The sequence below is a fragment of the Acinonyx jubatus genome, chromosome C1 (genome assembly GCF_027475565.1).
Source record: "Acinonyx jubatus isolate Ajub_Pintada_27869175 chromosome C1, VMU_Ajub_asm_v1.0, whole genome shotgun sequence".
NCBI lineage: Eukaryota > Metazoa > Chordata > Mammalia > Carnivora > Felidae > Acinonyx > Acinonyx jubatus.
In genome coordinates, this window is record NC_069381.1 from 107191623 (window position 1) to 107213815 (window position 22193).

Consider the following 22193-nt stretch of genomic DNA (forward strand, 5'->3'; position numbering starts at 1 on the left):
TCTAGCATGGTCTCCTTTATTCCTGGTTTACTTTTTTCTCTCTTTACTCCAGGCCAAGGACACTGATGAACTATTTGAAAATGGTGTTGCTTTTGGTGTCTATGGCTCACACAATATCTTCACCCAGGTAATTTCAGGGAATATAACCTACAATTCACTGCTGCTCACGCTTACTAATAGCCTAATACTTTCCAACAGTTAGTAGAAGTAACTGTATGGCCAGCTATCTGAAAGATATGCAGCTTAACCATTCCTGTAGAACAGAGTTGCAAACTGGCATCCCTACTCTGAAGTCCTGCTCTCAGTCTGTTTTGGTATAGCCTACCTAGTAATCAAAATTCTGCTAAATGCATTGATAGCACTTAACAATTATGAGATTTAACTAAAAAGCTGGATTTTGGGTATCCATCCCTAGGAGACTGCGGGTTTCATTGACCGGAGAAAGAAACCATTCAGCAGAGTCTTCACCTGGCCCTCTTCACTCAAGTCTTTGTTCAGACCCTGTAGATACTGAGTTGGAAACTATGAATTTAAAATTCATAAGTGAATTAAACTTGGACATTAAGAGCTACTAAACATTATTTTAGTTTTCATAGAATGTTCTTAATTTTTCCAAATTGGGGAATAATATGCTGTATTAGTTTGCCAGGGTTGCCATAATAAATAACAGAGACTGAGTGGTTTAAACAACAGACATCATTGTCTCATAATTCTGTAGGATAGAAGTCCAAGATCAAGGTGTTGGCAAGGTAAATTCCTTTTGAGGGCCATGAGAGAAAGAGCAGTTCCAATCCTCTCTCCTTGGCTAGTAGATGCCCATCTTCTTCCTGTGTTTTCACATCCTCCTTCTGTGCATGTTTGTGTCCTAACCTCCTCTTCTTTTTTTAAAATTAATTTATTTTTTTAATTTATATCCAAGTTAGCTAACATGCAGTGAAATAATGATTTCAGGAGTAGAATACAGTGATTCATCATCTACATATAACACCCAGTGCTCATCCCAACAAGTGTCCTCCTTAATGCCCCTTGCCAAATTAGCCCATCCCCCCAACCTCAAACCCCTCCAGAATCCCTAGGTTTGGACTCTGTATTTAAGAATCTCTTATAGTTTGTTTCCCTCCCTGTTTTTATATTATTTTTGCTTCCTTTTCCTTATGTTCATCTGTTTTGTATCTTAAATTCCACATGTAAGTGAAGTCATATGATATTTGTCTTTCTCTGACTGACTAATTTTGTTTGGCATAATACACTCTAGTTCCATCCATGTTGTTGCAAATGGCAAGATTTCATTATTTTTTATTGCCAAGTAATATTCCACTATATATATATGTATGTATGTGTGTGTGTGTATATATATATATGTATATATACACACATATATATATACACACATATTTTCTTTATCTATTCTTTACCTATTCATCAGTCGATGCACATTTGGGCTTTTTCCATACTTTGGCAATTGTTGATAGTGCTGCTATAAACTTTGGGGTGCATGTGCCCCTTCTAATCAGCATTTTTGTATCCTTTGTATAAATAGTAGTGCAATAGCTCGGTTGTAGGGTAGTTCTGTTTTTAATTTTTTTGAGGAACTTCCATACTGTTTTCCAGAGTGGCTGCACCAATTTGCATTTCCATCAGCAGTGCAAAATGGTATTTCTTTCGCCACAGCCTTGCCAGCACCTGTTGCTGCCTGAGTTGTTAATTTTAACCATTCTGACAGGTGTGAGGTGGTATTTTACTGATACCACCTGATGATGAGTGATGTTGAGCATGTTTTCTTATGTTTGTTAGCCATCTGGATGTCTTCTTTGGAAAAGTGTCTATTCATGTCTTTTGCCCATTTCTTCACTGGATTATTTGTTTTTGTGGTGTTGAGTTTGATGAGTTCTTTACAGATTTTGATTACTAACCTTTTATCTGATATGGCATTTGCAAATATCTTCTCCCATTCCATCGATTGCCTTTTAGTTTTCTTGATTGTTTCCTTCACTGTGCATAAGGTTTTCATCTTGATGAGGTGCCAATAGTTCATTTTTGCTTTTGTTTCCCTTGCTTCTAGAGACATGTCAAGTAAGAAGTTGCTGCGGCTGAGATCAAAGAGGTTGTTTTCTCCTCTAGGATTTTGATGGCTTCCTGTCTTATTTTTAGATCTTTTATCCATTTTGAGTTTGTTTTTGTGTATGGCGTAATAAAGTGGTCCAGATTCATTCTGCTGCATGTTGTGGTCCAGTTTTCCCAACACTATTTGATGAAGAGACTGTCTCTATACCATTGGATATTCTTTCCTGCTTTGTCGAAGATTAGTTGGCCATTCATTTTGGGGTCCATTTCTGGGTTCTCTGTGCTTTTCCATTGATCTATGTGTCTGTTTTTGTGACAGTACCACACTCTCTTGATGATTACAGCTTTGTAAAACACCTTGAAGTCTGGGATTGTGACGCCTTCAGCTGTGGTTTCCTTTTTCAGGATTGCTTTGGCTATTTAGAGTCTTTTCTAGTTCCATACAAATTTTAGGGTTGTTTGTTCTATCCCTGTGAAGAATGGTGTTATTTTGATAGGGATTACATTGAATATGTAGATTGCTTTGGGTAGTATCGACATTTTATCAATATTTTTTCTTTCAATCCATGAGCATGGAATTTTGTTTTCATTTTTTGGTGACTTCTTCAATTTTTTGTAAGCTTTTTATAATTTTCAGTGTATAGATTTTTCACTTCTTTGGTTAGGTTTATTCCTGTGTACTTTATGGTTTTTGGTGCAATTGTAAATGGGATTGCTTCCTTGATTTCTCTCTGCTGCATCATTATTTGTATATAGAAATGCAACGTGATGTAACTTCCTCTTCTTATAAGGACTTCAGTCACATTGGATTAGGGGCCTACCCTACTCTATATGATCTCATCTTAACTAATTACATCTGCAATGTCCCTATTTCCAAATAGTGTCATATTCCAAGGTACCTGGGATTAGGACTTCGACATATGAATTTGGAGGACACCATTCAACCTATAACATATACATACCATTAAATTCACATAATTTAAATGTACAGGTCTATGGCTTTTGAATGATATATATCCATGCACTTCCCTCCACAATCAAGATTTTGGATATTTCCATCTCCACAGAAAGTTCCCTCATGGCTGTTTCTGGAAAATCATGCCACACTTACCCCTGAGCAATCGCTGATTTGTCACTGGATATTAGTTTTGGATTTTCTTCAATTTCATGTAAGTGGGGTCAACATGCAGGTATTTGTTGAATTCTGGCTTTTGTCACTCAGCTTAGTTCCTATAAGATTAATCCATATTGTTGTGTGTATCATTAGTTTGTTCTTTTTTTATTGCCAAATAGTATTCCATCATACAAATACATCCCAGTTTCTTTAACCATTAATCTGATTGTGGATATTTGAATTATTTTGGGTTTTTGGCTATAATGAATAAAGCTGCTGTGAATATTCATATACAAGCCTTTGTGTGGACATATATGCTTTCATTTTTCCTTAATAATATTTAAGAATGGATTTTTCTGGCATTAGGTATGTTTATGTATACTTTTTAAAAATGTTGATCCTGGGGATTTTTTTTGTAATTTTTTTTTCAAATTTGAATGTTGTTGACACACAATATGATGTTAGTTTCAGGTGTAAAACTTAGTGATTCTATTAAGTTATACATTATACTGGAAATCTATAGTAATCAAAAGAGTCTGGTACTGGCACTTTTATACACATAGATCAATGGAAGAGAATAGACCACCCAGAAATAAACTTATATGGTCAACTAATCTATGACAAAGGAGGCAAGAATACACAATGGGGAGGAAACAGTTTCTTTAGTAAATGGTGCTGGAAAAACTGAACAGCTACATGCAAAAGAATGAAACTGGACCATTTTAAAACACTGTACAGAAAAATGAACTTGAAATGGGTTAAATACCTACATGTGAGACCTGAAACCATAAAAATCCCAGGACAGAGAACAGGCAGAAATTTCTTTGATATTGGCTGTAACTATTTTTCTGTCAAATGATTTTCTAGCCTCTGTTGAGGTGGTCATATGACTTTTCTCCTTTATTCTCTGAAGGTAGTGAGTTACATTGATTTTTTTTCTTGAATTGTGAACCCACTTCATATTCTTAACATGAACTCTACTTACTCATTATGCAAAATATGTTTATATATTACCAGATTAGATTTTCAGTATTTTGTAGAGGACTTTTGTTCCTATGTTCATGAGACATATGGTTTATAATATTTTCTTATAATTTCTAGTTTCTGTACCAGGATTATATTGGCCTCATAAAATGAGTTGGGAAACTTTCCTTTCTCCTCTATTTTCTGAAAATGTTTGCATAGCATTGGTATTAATTTTTTCTTCAGCATTTAATAAAATTTATCATCTGGGCCTTTAGTTTTCTTTGTGGGTAGTTAATTTATGAATTCAATTTATTTGATAGATATAGACTCAGATTTTTCTCTTTGCTAAGGTTTTGGTAGCTTGTATTTTTCAAGGAAGCTTTCCATTTCATCTGCATTATCAAAATTATTGACATAAAGTTGCTTACAAATTATCTTATTGCTCTTTTAATGTAGGTAGTTTATAAGATGATATTATACATTTCATTCATGATGTGGGTACATTATACATTGGTTCCTGGTTTTCTCATTAGGTGTTTATCAATTTAATATTTCTAAGAGAGAAGTTTTGGCACATTTAACCTTCTCTGAATTTAGTTCCTATTATAATTTTTATGTTCCTATCTTTATAATATCTCTCTTCAACTAAGTTTGGGTTAAGTAAATCTTTTTTTAGTTTCTTAAGGTAGACACTTAGATAATTGATATTAACCAAAGCTTCCATTTAAAATGTTTTATTTTAGTATAGTTTTAGATTTAAATAAAAGTTGCAAAGTGCAGAGTTGTAGTATACCCTGCACTTAACTTCCTCTGTTCTTAAGATCTTAAATTATTATAATATATTGACATAACTTTAACCAATACTTATATATTGTTATTAAATAAAGGGAATGCTTTGTTCATATAGCCTTAGTTTTTTCCTTAATATCTTTTTCTCTTCCAGTATCCCATCTAAGATCCCACATTACATTAATTATCATATCTCCTTAGGCTTCTCATGCCTGTGCCAGTTTCTTAGGCTTTTCTTGTTTAGATGACCTTGACAGTTTTGAGGATTAGTGATCAGGTATTTTGTAGCATGTCCATCAACTGAGGTTTGTCTAATGTGTTTTTGATAGTTAGACTGAGATTATGGGTTTTTGGAAGGAAGATTACAGAAGTGTCATTCCCAGCACATTATATCACGGGTATGTGCTGTCAGCATGACTTATCACTATTGACGTTAATCTCAGTCACCTGGTTGAGGTAGTGTTTGTTGAATTTTTCCACTGTAAAGTTACTCTTCCCCCCTTTTCCATACCTACTCTATGGAAAGTGGTAACTGTTCACAATTTGCACTTAATGGATAGGGACTTGCACTCCATTTCTTGATGAGGAGTATCTGCAATGTTTAGGATTCTCTGCCTGGGAGATTTGTCTGTTGTCCTCCATCTATTTACATATTCAATCATTTATTTATATCAGGATGGATTCAAGGGTATGTATTTTATACTTTGGGTTATAAGCTATATTATTTGGTTTTATAAGTACTATGTTATTTATCTTGTTGCTCAATTTACCCCAGATTTGTCCATTGGGAGCTCGTTCAGTTGGCTACTGTATTTATTTGTTTCTTTGTCTAATCATTGTGTGTGTGTGTGTGTGTGTGTGTGTATTATTGCACTAACAAACTCTGAGAGGAAAGCTGGTAGGATATCATTACTCACATGATGCAGAGGAGGATACTAAAGCCCACAACGTTTAAATGAATTTCTCATGGTTATGTAGCTTTAAAGACCACAACTGAAACCCAAAGATTGGAGCTGGACCTCCAGATTTGGAGATCATGTCTATACCAACATAGTCAATGAATCAACTATTTTATTATTTTATTTTATTTTATTTTATTTTATTTTTGTTTTTTTTAGTCTTCTCTTTCCTGTATTTCAGAGTTTTTCTTCTCTGTTTCATCTTAAACTAACCCTTGATAAATACTGTCTCACTGAAATTTGATATTCTATACCTTAGAGAAGGCTTATCTGGAGAGAATCAACGATTTTATTAAGACATGAAGACATGGATGATCTTTCAATTAAAGTGTTGTTGAGAGTACAGCCTGAAGGAGGGGCCGACAAAAATACTTGTCAGTCTGTTTTTGTCTCATTTCTCCTGGAACAATTTTCATTTCCCAGAGTGGCACAGATGGATGACACAAAGCTGAAGAGGGCGGGCACTCAGGGAGAAGCCATGATTCTGTGTCATCAAAAGAGTGAGCCTTCAGGTCCCCAGCCACGCACACCATCTTCCTGAAATAAAATCAATCTATTAAGCCATGACGTGCAAATGTAGGTTTTAAACGGCATCATAAATCCCAGGAAATTAACTTGCTTTCAGCTGTTGCCTGGGGCAGGCTTCAGCAATGAAAGTCCTTCTCTGAAACTTAACTGCTGTTTAAGTATTTGCTGCAAGTTTTTTCTCTCTTCTAACACCAAGCTAAAAAGGAAACCTCACAAAGGGAGAAAAAAGTGTTTGGTTTTACTCTGTCAGTGAGGTAAATTCTTCTTCTCACCATGGATATTAAGTATCAGTGATGTTTTGAGGCACAGGACAAAAATGAGGGAGACATTTTTCTTTCAGAATGGCTGAGCATTCCGTTACAAGGTGAGCTTGTGGAGATGCTGAGAAAAGCGTGGGATAGGAGTAATTGCAGAAACTGTGTTAAGCACAGGGAGGGGACACTTTCAACTGATCACGTCATTTTGGGCAGAAATTCCAGAGACAGTATAATGGAATTCAGAGATTAACAATTAGTTTAGGAGGTTGTGTAAATATCACTGGTAGTCATTGAGAGATCTTTGCTGAGCACCTGCAGTGTGCCAGAGACACCATGGGAATTATTTCATTTAATTTTTATGGCAACTGTTCTCACTTCCCCAGTAAGAAAACTGAACCCCACAGTCGAGAAGTGGCTTGCCTCAAATCACATTGCTGGCAAGTGGTGGAGAGATATGATTTGCTTCCAAGTCTATGTGACTCAAAAATATATCCTTTTCCCTAACCTGGTGACCTCCCAAACTTTAAAAAAGAATAACCCTTTTTGTGGCAAACTGTATAAGAGCTAAAAATGATAGGTAGTTTTACAGTCAGTATTTTTTTTTGATTGAGAAACCTTATAATGAAAAAAAAAGTAGCTATAAATTAAAAAATATATTTGTATTTCATTCATCACAATCTCTATACACATTTGAAAGCTGACTGTACTTGTATTATAATTAGTTTGCAGGCAGGGCTTGGTGCCCGCACAGATTTAAGAAACCCTGTCCTACGTCTGCAGTCTGCAGAGCATTTGTGGCCCCTGATGTCTCTGGCCTTCAGACTGGGCTCCCTAGTCAGGCCCCCTGGCTCCTATGGATGTACTAAAGAGGTCATGCTCTATTACAGGTGCTCTGGAAGCTCTTGAGGAGAGCTGCAAAGTTTATCACTCAAGAGCTTTCTTTCTTTTGAAGTGAAAGCCAAGGTAACCGTGGTGAATAGTAAAGAAGCATGCCAAAGTCAGGCTGTCTCTTGCTCATAATATAATGTATACACATTTTATGAGGACAAGCATTTAAAAGTTTTTAAGAATTCTTTTGTGAAGGAAAATAGCAAAGAGGCTTACTAACTGATGAGATTTTTTTTAAAAAGTGGCTTAAATGTATTAACTTAATTTTTCAAAGCAATCCTAAAAGACATGTAGTAGTATTATTCTCATACATATGAGGAATTGGAGAAACAGAGGACAAGTAAAGTGCCCAGGTTGACACAGCTGCTAAATACTAGCTGTTCAATATTTCTTTTATAAAATATAAAGGTGTTTGGCTTCTATGTCCCAAAGGTGGCACACAAGTTGTAACAGAATTTCCCCACCAACCTTTTACTAATTAAGGTGCAGTGGACGTGGTGTGCTTCCCCTTCAGGGCAGAAGCACTATTCTCCCTGCTGTTGGGAATGCCGTAGGCTGACACCTTGCAGTGCCCTGTTCGAGGACACAGGCCCTTCTCAGCGGATGTCTGCACCCAAGAACTAATCAGTACTGGGCTATCAACACTTGCTCCCCCCCCACCCCCTGCCCCACTTGGCTAGCCCAACACAGCCACCTCAGCAGCAGGCTCCCTGTAGGATTGGCTGAGGCCTTTGCTTTTACTGCATTGTAGCCCAGCTTCTCTCTCTGTTCTTTCAGTCCTGATTCCTTCCTCCCTATGGGTGTCAATCTCAAGAGCACTAAACTTCCTCTGCACACATTTCCATCTGAGGGGAATTTCAGGAAACTCAACCTTTGCTACAAAGTGCAGAGGTAAAATTGGATGTCTCCAAAGCCCATAGTTTCTACTCCAGATGAGGACATAAAGTGGACAAAACACCCTCTCTCTTGGAGCAGCCACTGAGCTATAACCAGTGAATTTGTGTGGAAGGCCAGCCCTCTGTGTCTATCCCATACTGGCTTTGCCATATTGTTATCTTTGACTATCCCAACACCCATAGGAATGGCACCTTGAACAGATGGTTGCAGTGAAAATAATATCTGAACAATGCTTATTATTTTATTGAACAGTGAATAAATTGACTGTTCCTTATGCAGAATCAATTATCTGTTATTTGTATATAATACACACACACACATATATAATGTAGAATCTATAATAGAATTAAAGTAAGAAAGGAAAGTCATTTAGGTTTTTCTTAAACATCTTGTTTCAGAAAACATTGTTTGAGTTCTATATTTTCAAATTTGCATGATAAGAAGTTGGGATCTAATTAGATACCTAAAAAATGAAATTTCAATGTTACTATCTCTAATTCGTCAAGTTATTTTATTATCATTTTTGGTACCTCTAGACCCACCTATGATATGAGACCAACAAATTTAACACCTTCTCACACTTTTGTATATATGTATTACTATTGTCTTTCTATTTGTAAAGTAATTTTGAATAATATAATATAATATGCCCACAGAAAATAGAACATATCCTGAGCATCCTAAATTCATTGTTTTCTATATTTACCTTTATTTGCTTTCTTAGAATTTCATTTGCTACTTTCTAGCATGTTAAGATGGAAACAGGTAATTAATTTTTACATTTTAATTTTTTTGATATAAAAACGTTATAATTTTTTCTGAGAATTTTAAAGCTACATCCACAAATTTTAATGCATTTTTCATTTCTTTCAGTTCTAAATATTTTCCAATTTCACTTGTGATTTTCTTTTATTAATGAGTTATTTAGAGGCTAATGCTTAATTTTGAAGTAGCTGGGGATTTTCTTGACACTTTCCTTTTGTTATCGATTTCTAACTTAATTCCAATGTGGTCAGAAAGAAGAGTTTGAATGATTTTAATCTTTTGAAATGCCTTAAATCTTGCTTTATTACTCAACATATGGTTAAATTTTATAATGTTTCATTAGTATTTTATTAAAAACATGTGCTCTTCTATTGTTGGGTTCAGTATTCTATACCTGTCAATTAAGTTGCGTTGCTCATAAATGACATGAGTGGGGCTTGAACCTCTGGCATTCCAACACTACAGCCCATACATTTAACTATTAAATTCTTCTCTCTCTCTCAAAGTTCCAGGGTAAGCACCTTACTCTAATGCACAAACTCAGTAATCCTATTTTTGGAAATGTGAGACTTGGTGGAAACCTCTTCCATAATCTTGAGAAGTGTGGAAGTGGGGCCGCAAGAGTCACTGACAATCTGTAGTTAGGAATGCATTGATCAGTGAGGCAAACCTGAAATCCTGGAGATAAGTAAAGTTTAAAAATTAGAATTCATCCACAATATCCTCTGTATTGGTTTCCTATTGTGATTGTAACAAATGTCTAAAAACTTAGTGGCTTAAAATAACACAGATTTATTACCCAGTTCTGGAAGTCAGAATTCTAGCAGGGGTCTCATGGGGCTGCATTCCTGTCAGACAGCTTCAGGAGAAGATCTATTTCCTCCCTTTTCCAGCTTCTAGAGTCCACCTGCATTCCTTGCCCAGTGGCTTCCTTCTTCCTTCATCTTCAAAGCCAGTAATTTTTGCCAAGTTTCTCATATTGCCATCTTTCTGCCTCTTTCCTCCACTTGTAAGGACCCTTGTGATTTCCCTGGATCCACTCAGATAATCCAGGATAATCTCCCTCTTTGATGTCAGTTTATTAGGAAATTTAACTTCATCTGCAACCTTAAGATCTCTTTGCCATGTAACCTAACATGTCACAGCTTCCAGGGAGTAGGGCCTGGACATCTTTGGGGTACCAATATTCTGCCTACTACATCCTCTCCTGTTACACTGGGACACAGATCCCACAAAGATCTTAAAATAATAAGAAAAAGGCAATGAATGCATTTGAATATTTGACAAAGGTTCCCAGCAGGATTATAAATAGCCAATATTCTTATGAAAAATTCTCATTCTCATTAATTACTAGAGAATGTAAATTAAGACCGTGAGATCCCAAATTTTCATCTCTTTCTTAAAATCAGATTGTCAAACATTTGTGGGAAAAATAAATTTCACTTGAGAATATGAAAATATTTCTAAGATAGAACCATCCATAGAAGCAGGTGTTTCAGGACCTCTACTGCTAAGCATACTATGGCTGTTGCACAAGCCCTGAGGTAGCTGGGACCAGTGAGGTGACATTTCAGGCTACAGGGCCAGTATTTAGCATTGTGTTGCCCTAGCCCTGGATGCCCAGAGTCTTCCAGGGAAGATAGCAAGTGAAAAGTGGATGGCATTCTAAGCCACAGCACTTCAGGATTTCTCACACTTCTGCATGTCCTCCTCATGATTAAAATTTGAGGAACCAAATAAAACCTCTTACAGAGATCAATTCTGGGTGATGGCCAATCCTATTTGTTATGTATACAGTTTTCAGCCTCAATACCTTTATTTAAAAGCATAAAGTAAGCCCTTTCCTATATAGTGTTAAAGACCACACATGAGATTGATTTTCTTTTATAGTAAAGTGGATAAAGGTAGAATGCATGAAAGAAATATTCTACAAATAAAGTAAACTCTATGTGGTGAAATTATATTTCCTCTAATAATTCTGTTTTCAAATGTATGTTTGATAAGCAGAATTCCTAGCTGAAAGAAGTGAGGTCACATAGGGACTGGAATGAAAGACAGAAGACATGTCTTCATGGAAGACAGTAGCAGTGGCCACATCCTTGATGTGCCTCCTCCATACCCACCCAGGACCAACCCTGATTTTTCTTATTTCTCTTGTATCATCCTGGCAACCTCTTCAGTTCAATAGGTTGTAGACTTAATTCCACACTGAACTGCCCACAGTGAAAGCTGTCATTTGACAACTTGTTTTGAAGGGACATGTGTTTCAATGACCAACAGAAGCCTGGCAGACTACACACCAATGTCTTGGGAAAGGGCTTCCCAGATCTCAGGATCTGGTTGGAGACGAAGCAAGGAAATGGACAGAGATATTCTGAGGGCCAAAGAGATTTCAAAAGACAGTAGAGATAGGCAAGGACAAACACCACAAACTTCTCCAGCTCATTCCAGATGTAACAAGAAATAACAGCAACTGAGGGAACATGCCAAGGGGAACTGTAACAAGATCTCCTTGGGAAACCTGATTGCCTGGGTCCCAAACCCCCCAAAATGTGAAGAGGCAGGGAAGAATCTGATTCAGGCTAGGTTTCCAGCCACCACCTCAAGGTCCAACCCTTGGTAGGGGTAGATAGGACAGGGGTAGATAGGACAGGAAGCAAGGGACAGGTCTTGACTGAGGATAATACCCAGATATGAGCAAACAGGTACTGGTCTGACAGGCTGTGGCTGGCCAATCTGGGCGCAGGAAGTTCTGGGGAGCAAAGTGCAAGTGAGCCGGCCAAGAGTTTTCCCCACCCAGAGATCTCATGCTACCTGAGGGTAGAGGTCAAGACTAGAGTCCAGAGCAGCACCTACCAGGCAACGGGAAGCCAACCTCTCTCCCAACATCAGAAAGCAAGGCACAGCTGGACTGGCTGCAATCTTAGTGGGGGGCTGGCCTGGGTATTCTGGGTGCTGTCCACCTTGGTCACCATCTGTCTCCCGCTCGGGCCATTCTTCTCTTTCGTCCCTTTCCTCAGCCCTAAGTAGGTCCAGCTCTCGCTCCATTACTCTAGCAGTGATAGGAACCAAGTAGCAGCCCCATCACACGTCCCAGAGCCAGCCAGATCTCGCGGGAACTGAAGCACCTGAAGGGCCCGCCCAGGATAACAGGAATGAGCTCTGTCTGGACACCTGCAGTGCTAGCGCTAGACGGGCCAGGATGGGGCAGTGCACAGCCTGATCCAAGCTAACGCCTACCCTCCCAAGACAAGTGGGCTATAGGGGCGAGATTATGTAGCTGGCTTTGTCTCATGTGGACGCTCTGATCTGTGTGCCTGGGTTCTGTGTCAATGGGCTGTGTCCGGTGGGACCCACCCAGGCGGTTCTGAGGAAAAGACTGCATGTGTCAGTTTTGATTTCCTCTACCCGAGGGAAGCCTGCCTCTGTATGCAGTCCCCTTTGTACCACTCTATCACTTTCTTCTGCCACTCTCCAGTCTGAAGGTTTATGTTCCCCAGCAAGATTGCAAAGTAATGTGCACAGAACATTAATTAAAGTAATTAGATATTTGAAAATTATTATTGGAGGATCATTAGCTGCAGGAAGGTTTTAGCCATTTCAGGAAATGTTACCAGTTTCCAAAAAATGTCTCAAAAATTGCATTAAAGATATTTAATAGACATTGTTTTTCAGCTATGTTCAAGTTCCTGTACTTGTAGCAGCAGATTCTGTTCATCAGATGTGTTTTTTTAAAGCTTTAATGGCACAGTTTAAAGAAGCAGAGATCACCAAAAAGAATCATTTCAAAAAATAAATAATAGTAGGAATTGCTAACATCTCTGAACCTTTGTTTTTTTTTCTTTTTTTTGGTCAGACCTTGTTTATATATGTATTAATTTGTTTAATCTTTATAATATCCCTGAAAGTAGATTCAATTATTATCCCTATTGACCAGATAAAGAAACTAAATATTCAATTGGAAAACTAATTTGTATTCTAAAATATCAATAACAGTAATCTTAAGAAATCAATTTCAAAGGAAGGATTTCAATGCACAGGATCTTTCTTCTAAATACTGGGAGACCGAATGATGTGGTCTAAAAGCTCTGAGACAAGAGTGAGAGCTAGCTTGGGCTGTATGTTTTCTGTGGACAAGTTCTGTCAGGAAGAAGGAACCTCTCAAAGTATGTAACTGGAGATAGTTTCATGAAGCCCTACTTACAGAGTACAGGTGGATAAAGAGACCAAGAAGGGCTGGTGAAAAACCCATGTCCTAGCATCTTTGGACCTATAGAGGTGAATCATGTCACTGGGACATGATGAAAGCTGTAGTCATGGAGAATCTGGCTGGTGAGAAATATGTGTATTGTTAGAGAGACAGGGGAATGAATACTCCCACCTGTCTCTCCTCTCATGTCTGGGTCTGATTGGTTCATCTTGTTTGGAGCTGTATTCTTGGCATCCATAATAATATCTGCTGCAGTACATTAAATACGTCTACACTTAGAGATGATTCTTCCCAAGCTATCATTTCTAATGTCCCCGATTAAAATGCAGGAACATACCCAGCCTGGCCTTATAGAATATGGACTCTGTCAATCAGTGGCAGACATCTTGGGAAATGACTATGGAAACAGCCTGAAGTCATGGGAAGCTCAAAACAAGGAACCAAAGACTGTTTGGTTCAAACCTGGCTTTTTTGCTCACTAGATGTGTGATCATAAGCTAATTACTTAATTTTTGTAGGCTGTCTTAAAATAATGTCGATAATGATGATGATATTGATGTAACAGACCTGTGGGAAAGTAAAATGAGATTAATTAAATGAGATAATACCTTAACTGATCCAAAATTCTTTGAGCATACATAAATGTTAGTTCAAAAAATGTTGGTCTATTCTTCCTTCTCACCCTCCTCTCTCCTAGGTTTGGAGGCATAAATCTTAAATGTATAGGCACAAGATAAAGGAAGGAGTCTTATGTACTCTGTCTTCATTACAGCCTGTTTGAAACTCTCAGAGGAGCAGGGAGAACAATTGGTACCCAACACTGTAACAGGAGTAAAGAAAGAGGAGGCTCTCCATTCTTCCAACAGTCTCTCTGCAGTGTTATCACAGATCATGAATTCCATGACAGAAGTACAATGGAGCATGTGTCTTCCTGTATGGTGCTGAGGTGCTGGAAATATGGACTGTGTGGGGTTTCACTGATTGCATATCAGTGGGATTGGCATTGCTCATTATTTAATGTAAGAAGAAATAGCCTCCTCCCCTGTCCCCAGCTGACTTGCCTTCCACCCGCCTGTGTGGTGTAATTTAGTAGGAAGTCAATAATTTGGATTAGGTCTATATTGTCTCTAAGCCTTCAGGTGGAAATAAAGTTTTAGAGAGTAATATAGCTAATGAATGAGTTCATTTCTCTTCATCTTCTCTTTGCCTTCTTCCACACAGATGGGATGCTCACCCATCTCTTCTCTGCCCAGTCATTCAACCTATACTCTTTGTTGGGTGCCAGCTGTGTGCCAGGCTCCACAGTGGGCTCTGGAACCTCCTTGGTGAACAGAATATACACAGGTCTCACCCTCCCAGAGTCCACCACCAACCAGTGCCTCTGCAAGTCTCCACTGGGAAGTTTGCTTGGAATTGTGAGCCAAATGGCAGCCTTTTGTAACTTTGGTGCTTGGGTGTTGTCAACATTCTGTAATTGTGTTTTCACAATCTTCCTTCTGATTAGAAGCATCCATGGGAGAGAATATCTTTTCATTTGTACCAAAATCTGAGTTGCAAACAGTAGAAAACCACCCAGGCTGGTGTGAGAGGAAGAGGGTGTATTGGGGGATCTCAGACAGTACAGATTCTGTAGGAGGGTCAGACAGCATGGTGGATGTGACATAGGCAGGGGTGAGGCTCTTAACCACTTCCCAGCTTGTTCTCCTGGAGCTGCCCTGTTGAAGTTAAGGTCACATATGTGCAGCCCTGATGCAAGGGAGACTGTTAAAGTGCTTCTGGTGTCTATTTTATTAAAGAGTGGACCCACAGAGAAGGGATGGCCTTCAATATGGGATGGGTATTGAGAAACAAATCTGCATGGCATAATATATGTCTTTCTTGCCTGTACCCAGATGGTGACAGCTGCCCCCTCTCTCTGTCATTCTCACACTCTCAGTTCTGTGTGAGTCATTTCACATTAAAAAAGCCCCCTTTAAGCCTTTGATTATTCAGAGTTATGTAATAAACCCATGGCCACCTTTCATGATCTTCCTCACTAACAGTGTTTTGCAGAGCCCTATGTTATCCAGAGATATAGTAGAGTCAGAGAAAGGGAGCCAGGAGGAAGTAGAGGCTCTGTCAGATGGTCCAACAAAGATCCTGTGTCCCTATACCTCACCTTCCACTTCATACTCCCCTAATGGAATCTGACAAAATTAACAAGAAATTTTGCCTTTTTGTATGAAGAATCATAGTACTATGTAGAGAGAGATGTATGCATATGAACATGGCATTTTATGAGGGCCCTTGCAGAAGCAGGGAAACATGGGGAACATTTAGAATTGAAGTATAATTTAAAAGTCATGCTGAGTCATCCTGGTCAGCAACAAAGTTGAAAAATTGTTTGCTTTCCAGCAGAAAAAAAGATAAAGAGGAAAAAAAATGGCTTTATATTGACCCTTTGCTGCTCCAAGAATAAGCTGAGCCCTTTGGAGCTCAAAAGAGCACTTTGGAGAATGGCCAAGTTGGACAAAGTTCCACACCAAGCTTGATGGTAGAGTTCCAGTCACGATGACCCATGTTCATGTGCCTTCCTTGTGCTAATGTAAGAAAACAGTCTTTAGTGACTTTGCACTATATGTTTTAAGGGGTAAGTTCAGGAGAGAGTTCCAGGAGGTATTTGTGCAGTTGACTAGGGTGATTATTCTAAGCTGAAGAGCTCAAGACTGTCCTACACAAAGAGCCATGCTAAATATTTTGCTGGCAGCAATGATAGGTGTGGATAACAGAGGTGTGTATTCCCTCTCCAATGCTGGGAATCTGTTCCATTTAATGGTCATTGCTGCATGGTTGGAAATCTCAAGACCAGGAGAAGATGAAGCTCAGTCTTTCAGTGAATAGCTTTAGTAATTTGGCTAAAGTTGCTGGAAATTGTGGTGGCCTGATGTTTATATTACTTCCTTGGCCCTTGCTGCCATCAAAATGGCATGGACACAGAAGTGGGCTTAGGATAGATAGACAGGGTAGATAAGGACAGCAATCACCCAGGCAATGGTCACCCAATACACTTATAATTGTGGGATTTCTCAATGTGGGACATGGTGGCAAGTGTTAAGACCAAAGGCAGAGGAAGCATTTCATAGTTGTGTAGAGTGTTTGGACATAGTTGTGTCCAGGTTTGGCCAAAGCTGACAAACCTGGAGTGGAAACAGCCATGTGACAAGAATCAAACAACTTCTTTTTGAACCACAGTTTCCTTGTCTGGAAAATAGGACAAAAAGAAAACAATACCTGATTTCAGGGTTGCCATAAACATTGAATGGTATAATGTGAATCGAATGTCCTGGACTTTGCTCCACCAATTATAGGCACACTGTGCTCAGTAGCCAATCAACAAGACCGTTATTTTTCTGTGAATAAGATGTGGGAGCTACTTTTGGGGAGCTTGCAGACTAATGGACAGGAGACCCCAGATTATAGTCTATATGTGCAGCCCTAGGTTTGAGGCACACCTAAGCCCAAAGGGACACCCTAAAAAGAAAGGTTTGAAGAAGAAATATACTACTTCCAAATAAGGCCCCTTGGAGATTGGGGCCAGATCTTATTTGTGGCCTGTTTTTCTAAGGTACCTACCAATGACCTCTAACTCCTAGAAGAGGCTCATTAATTTTGCTTTATGCCATCTGACAAAAAATTCTATTTGTCTACATTTGGTCACTGTTATTTCCCATTGCTGGTGGTGTACTTAAGGGTTAAGTCCATCTGCTTTTCTTACTTCAGTCTGGCAGTTTACAATTCAGAATGCCCTGAAGTTAATGAATGCTAAGAGAGGTCTGTGTTTCACAAGGTCATATAGATGAAGCTGGGGTGAAGACAGATGTTGACAGAGCTGTTAGAGAAGTGAACAAGGTTCACCACAGCTGTGGGAGATGTTCACTCCCAGCCATGGGTGGCATTTGCTAAGCAAGGCTGACTTATAATGAAAATGTTCAATTATAATTCTGTAATTGAAGATGGAAAGGAACATCTTGGGATGTCTTCAATTCCAAACAGCAAGAAACACACAGAAGGCTTTACCTTCATTTTCCAGAAGGAGATCATGCATAGGACTATCCCCAGAAGAAAAAAAAAACTGAATATCTTGATGAACAGAAAGTATTTTGGGGATGAGGTGAGGAGAATAATTGTGGTCATATGCTTTATTTAATTATAAATGCAGTACAGGCTCATTATAAAAAATAAAACAAAACAAAAACCAACAAACCAATTATCCAAACAAACAAAATATCACAGAACTGTAAAGATTAATTCCTTCTAGGGATTTCCACCTTAGTAAAGATGAAGAAATCACACTTTTCCATGTTCTCATTAAAAACCCTGGATATTATATATAAAATAGGTGTGACTAGGCTCTGAAAGGTGCAGAAAACACAGACCAGTCAGTCAAAAATCTCAGGACTTGAGAAAGGACACATAGTGAATTCTCTGGGTTTCCTTTTTGCCTCATACATCCTAAACAGCGTGCAAGAGAAGCCAGCAACGTGGAAACAGCAATGAGCACAGACAAAAGTAGCCCCAGTAAAAGCCTGATCTCTGTACTGAAGGACCAGGAAAGGGGCAGCCTAGGGGCACAGAAACTTATATAAAATAACCACTCTACTGAAGCCAAACACCACAGTAAAATCTGTGGTCACACACTACCCACACCAATAAAAGATGAGTAGGGAGCCAGGACATCCAACCTGGGAAGACCATGTTGGGTTCCCCCATTCTGGATCTGGTGGTGTCAGAGCCAGGACTGCCATCTCTGCTGGGCTGGGCTGAGCAGCGTCCCATCCCCACAATATCAGTGGAGACCACCTGGGGAACTTGGACTTCGACCCCACTGGGCTCACTGAACAAAGATGAAAGAATAGAAATTGCCCAGTCTGAACAACAGAGATAAACTAGAGAAAAACAAAATAAATTTTTAAAAAGAATAAAAAAGAATAGACCTTCAAGGATCTGCTTGATTACAACAAAAGATTCATGTCATTGGAGTCCTGGAAGGAGAAAAGGTGGTACGTCTGAAAAAGTATGTGAAGAAATAATGGCTGAAAACTTAATGAATTTGTCAAAAGACATAACCCTTCAGATTCAAGAACAAAGTCCAAGCAGAATAAACACAAAGAAATGCATATCAAGACAAATCAGAGTCAAACTTCTGAAAAATAAGTTAAAAAAGATCTTGAAAGCAGAAAGAGAAACAACACATTTAAGTATAGGGAAAAAGAAAATTGAATGACAAAAGACTTCTCATCTGAAACCTTGGAGGTGAGAGGAAGTGACAGATTTTCAGATGCTGAAACACAAGTGTCAGCCCAGAATCTTAGGCCCAGTGAAAATATTCTTCAGCAATGAAGGGGAAATCAAGACATTCTCAGATCAAGGAAAACTAAGAGAAGCTGTCAACAGCACCCCTATCCTAAAAGACAAATAGTGAAAAGTTCTCCAAACAGAGAGGAAGCAATAAAAGAAGGCATCTTGGAACACCAGGAAGGAAGAACATGATAAGGAAGATATTGATAGATATTGGAAATAGACTTTCTTCTCTTGAGTTTGCTAACTTATGTTTGACAGTTGAAACAAAAATTATAATACTGTCTGATGTGATTCCAAAAGTATGTGGAGGAAGTATTTAAGACAATTATATTATAAAAGAGGAGAGCACAGAGATGTAAAGGGAAGTAAGTTTTCTATACTACACTTGAACTAGTAAAATGATGACACCTGTAGACTGTGAACATATATAGTTGATCCTTGAATAACACAGGGGTGAGGGGTGCTGATCCCCCACACAGTGGAAAATATGTGTATAATTTTTAACTCCTCCAAAAACTTAATTACTAATAGCCTACTGTTGACCTTATTAGAAGTCTTGACAATAACATAAACTGCTGATTAAAACATATTTTGTATATTATGTGTATTGCATACTGTATTCATACTGTATTCATATTTATTCATATTTATTCATACTGTGTATTCATACTGTAATCATATTTATTATAATAAAGTAAGCTAGAGAAAGAAAATGTTATTAAGAAAACCATAAGGAAGAGAAAATACACTTATAGTACTGCACTGCACAGATTAAAAACAATCCGCATGTAAGTGGACCTGTGCAGTTCAGCCTGGTTGTTCAAAGGTCAGCTATACATATAGTGTAACAACTGGAACAACTCCTAAAAATAGCTATACAGAGAAATACACTCAAAACACTACAGACAATTAAAAAAATATTCAAGTAACCCAAAGGAAGACAGGAAAGATAAAACAGAGAAATGACAAACAGGAGAACAGAAAACAAAAGAAAAAAAGACACTCTTCATTTGAAAGACCTTTAGGGCATGTGGTTAAGTGGAAAACTGAAGTGCAGAGTAGTGTATATTATGTTACCTTTCATGTAAGAAAGAGGGAATAAGAAAGACAAAATAAGGATTTGTGGGTGTTTTTTTTTTATATTTGTATAATGAGATACTGGAATGGCAGCTTTGAGGGATGAAGGGAGAAAGTAAGGGCGAGGGCAGACATGAGGCTCTTCTACCTATATCCTTTTATATCATTTTTTGGGGGGGAAATATGAGTGCATCATCTATCCAAAACTAAATAAAATCCTTAACATTTAAAATAATAGTAAAACAAATGCGCTATGGTATTTACCCAAAGAATACAAAAGTACCAATTCAAGGGAATACATGCACCCTGGTATTTATGGCAGCATTATCTATAGTAGCCAAATTATGGAAGCAGCTTAAGTGTCCATCGATTGATGAATGGGTAAAGAAGATGTATATATAAATAATGGAATATTATTCAGCCATAAAAAAGAATGAAATTTTGCCATTTGCAACAATGTGGATGGAGCTGGAGAAAATAATACTAAGTGAAGTAAGTCAGAGAAAGACAAATATCATATGATTCCACTCATATATGGAATTTAAGAAACCAAACAAATGAGCAAAGGGGGAAAAAGAGAGAGAAAGAGGCAAACCAAGAAAAAGACTTTTAACTATAGAGAACAAAATGATGGTTACCAGAGGCAAGGTGGGTGGGGAGATGGGTGAAATAGGTGATGGGGATTAAGGAGTGCACTTGTTGTGATGAGCACAGGTGATGTATATAAGTGTTGAATAACTATATTGTATACCTAAGACTAATATTACACTGTATGTTAACTAACTGGAATTTAAATAAAAACTTTCAAAAATAAAAAAATATATAAACTGTCAAAAAATAAAATAATAGTAAAGCCACTAGTCATGGAAGGATATGGACTAAGTCGTAAGTCCTTGGTATACATGCTACCTCCTGCTTCCCCCAGAGCAGATCAATGGGTGAGCCCCTCAATCTGCCTGGCTGCCTGTGCATGGCTTCCCAATCCTTCTCAACACAGGACCCTATAGTCTCCTTATCTGAGATGACTCAAAGAAGTGTCTCCTTGAGCATCCCAGTCCAAGAACCTTCTGAACCTGCAATAGCAAGATCCTCTAGGATCTTATTCTGACTCAAAACATGAACCCACATCTGGCCTTGATAGCAAGACTATCTTAGATCATGAACCTTCAGTGTCAGAGCTTTCTTCCAGCAGCAATTTAGGGAACCCTACAGGTAACAGAGTCTTGACAGGTGTTGAGGGTAAAAAAAATATCAAATTAGAAGAAAATGGAGAAATTGGAAGCCTAAAGGATAATAGCAGGAGAAGAGAAATGCTGCATGTTGCAGGTGGGCTCAGAAATACCTGGGTGTGACCTTGTCCACACTACTGATTCATGTCTATTATCTGCTAGCTCCTTGTGGGGTAATGATACTCAAAGGTCCTTATGGGGAAGTAGGAGCTGACAAATTAAAGCCTCACCTTTAGGTGATCAGTGGTGGCAATTTCTTTATGGCTATACAGAAGAATGTTGGTAACAGTTGCCTTTTTCTCTCTGTTCCACGGAATTTCTTTTTAAAAAATTTTTTAATGTTTATTTCTTTTTGACAGAGAGAGAGAGAGAGAGCGAGCATGAGTGGGGGAGGGGCAGAGAGAGCGGGAGACACAGAATCCGAAGCAGGCTCCAGGCTCTGAGGTGTCAGCACAGAGCCCGACATGGGGCTTGAACTCACAGACCGTGAGATCATGACCTGAGCTGAAGTCGGACGCTCAACCAACTGAGCCACCCAGGAGCCCCTCCACGGAATTTCTTTACTTCTATTCTTAGGTCTCTCTTCTGGGACTGAGAGCCAGACAAAGATGCCATATGTCAGCAGGAAAGTTGACACAGGAGAAATAGAGGAGGATATTTTGAACAGGGTTGGGAACAGGTAGGAAGAGGTAGGGCAGCAAAGGTCAGAGACAAAACAACTGGATAGGGTCCAGTGCCTGGCCCCCCATGGCCTAAGTCCTGGGGTGTTGGGTAGGGGGAACTAAGAGGAAATACTCCTGGTAAAGTGAATAATGCAGGGAAAAAGGTGGCTCAGGATTCCTTCCAGTAAGGCTGGATGCCCCTGCACTGCACCAGAAGAGGGTGTGCACAGGGACTGGACATGGCTGTAGGTAGTGTGGGATAATGCCATCTCTGGGAGTATTGTTTGGTCTCTCTGTGTTATGGGAGACACTTCAGAATCTCCTGTGCTTTCTAGATGTTCAGGAAAGGGAAAAGGAAATTGGGCCCCTGCAGTCATGGATGGAAGGATGCTGAGTGTGGGAGCAAGTCCCAAGACTGGGGTGGGACAACAGAGAAGCAACAGAAAGT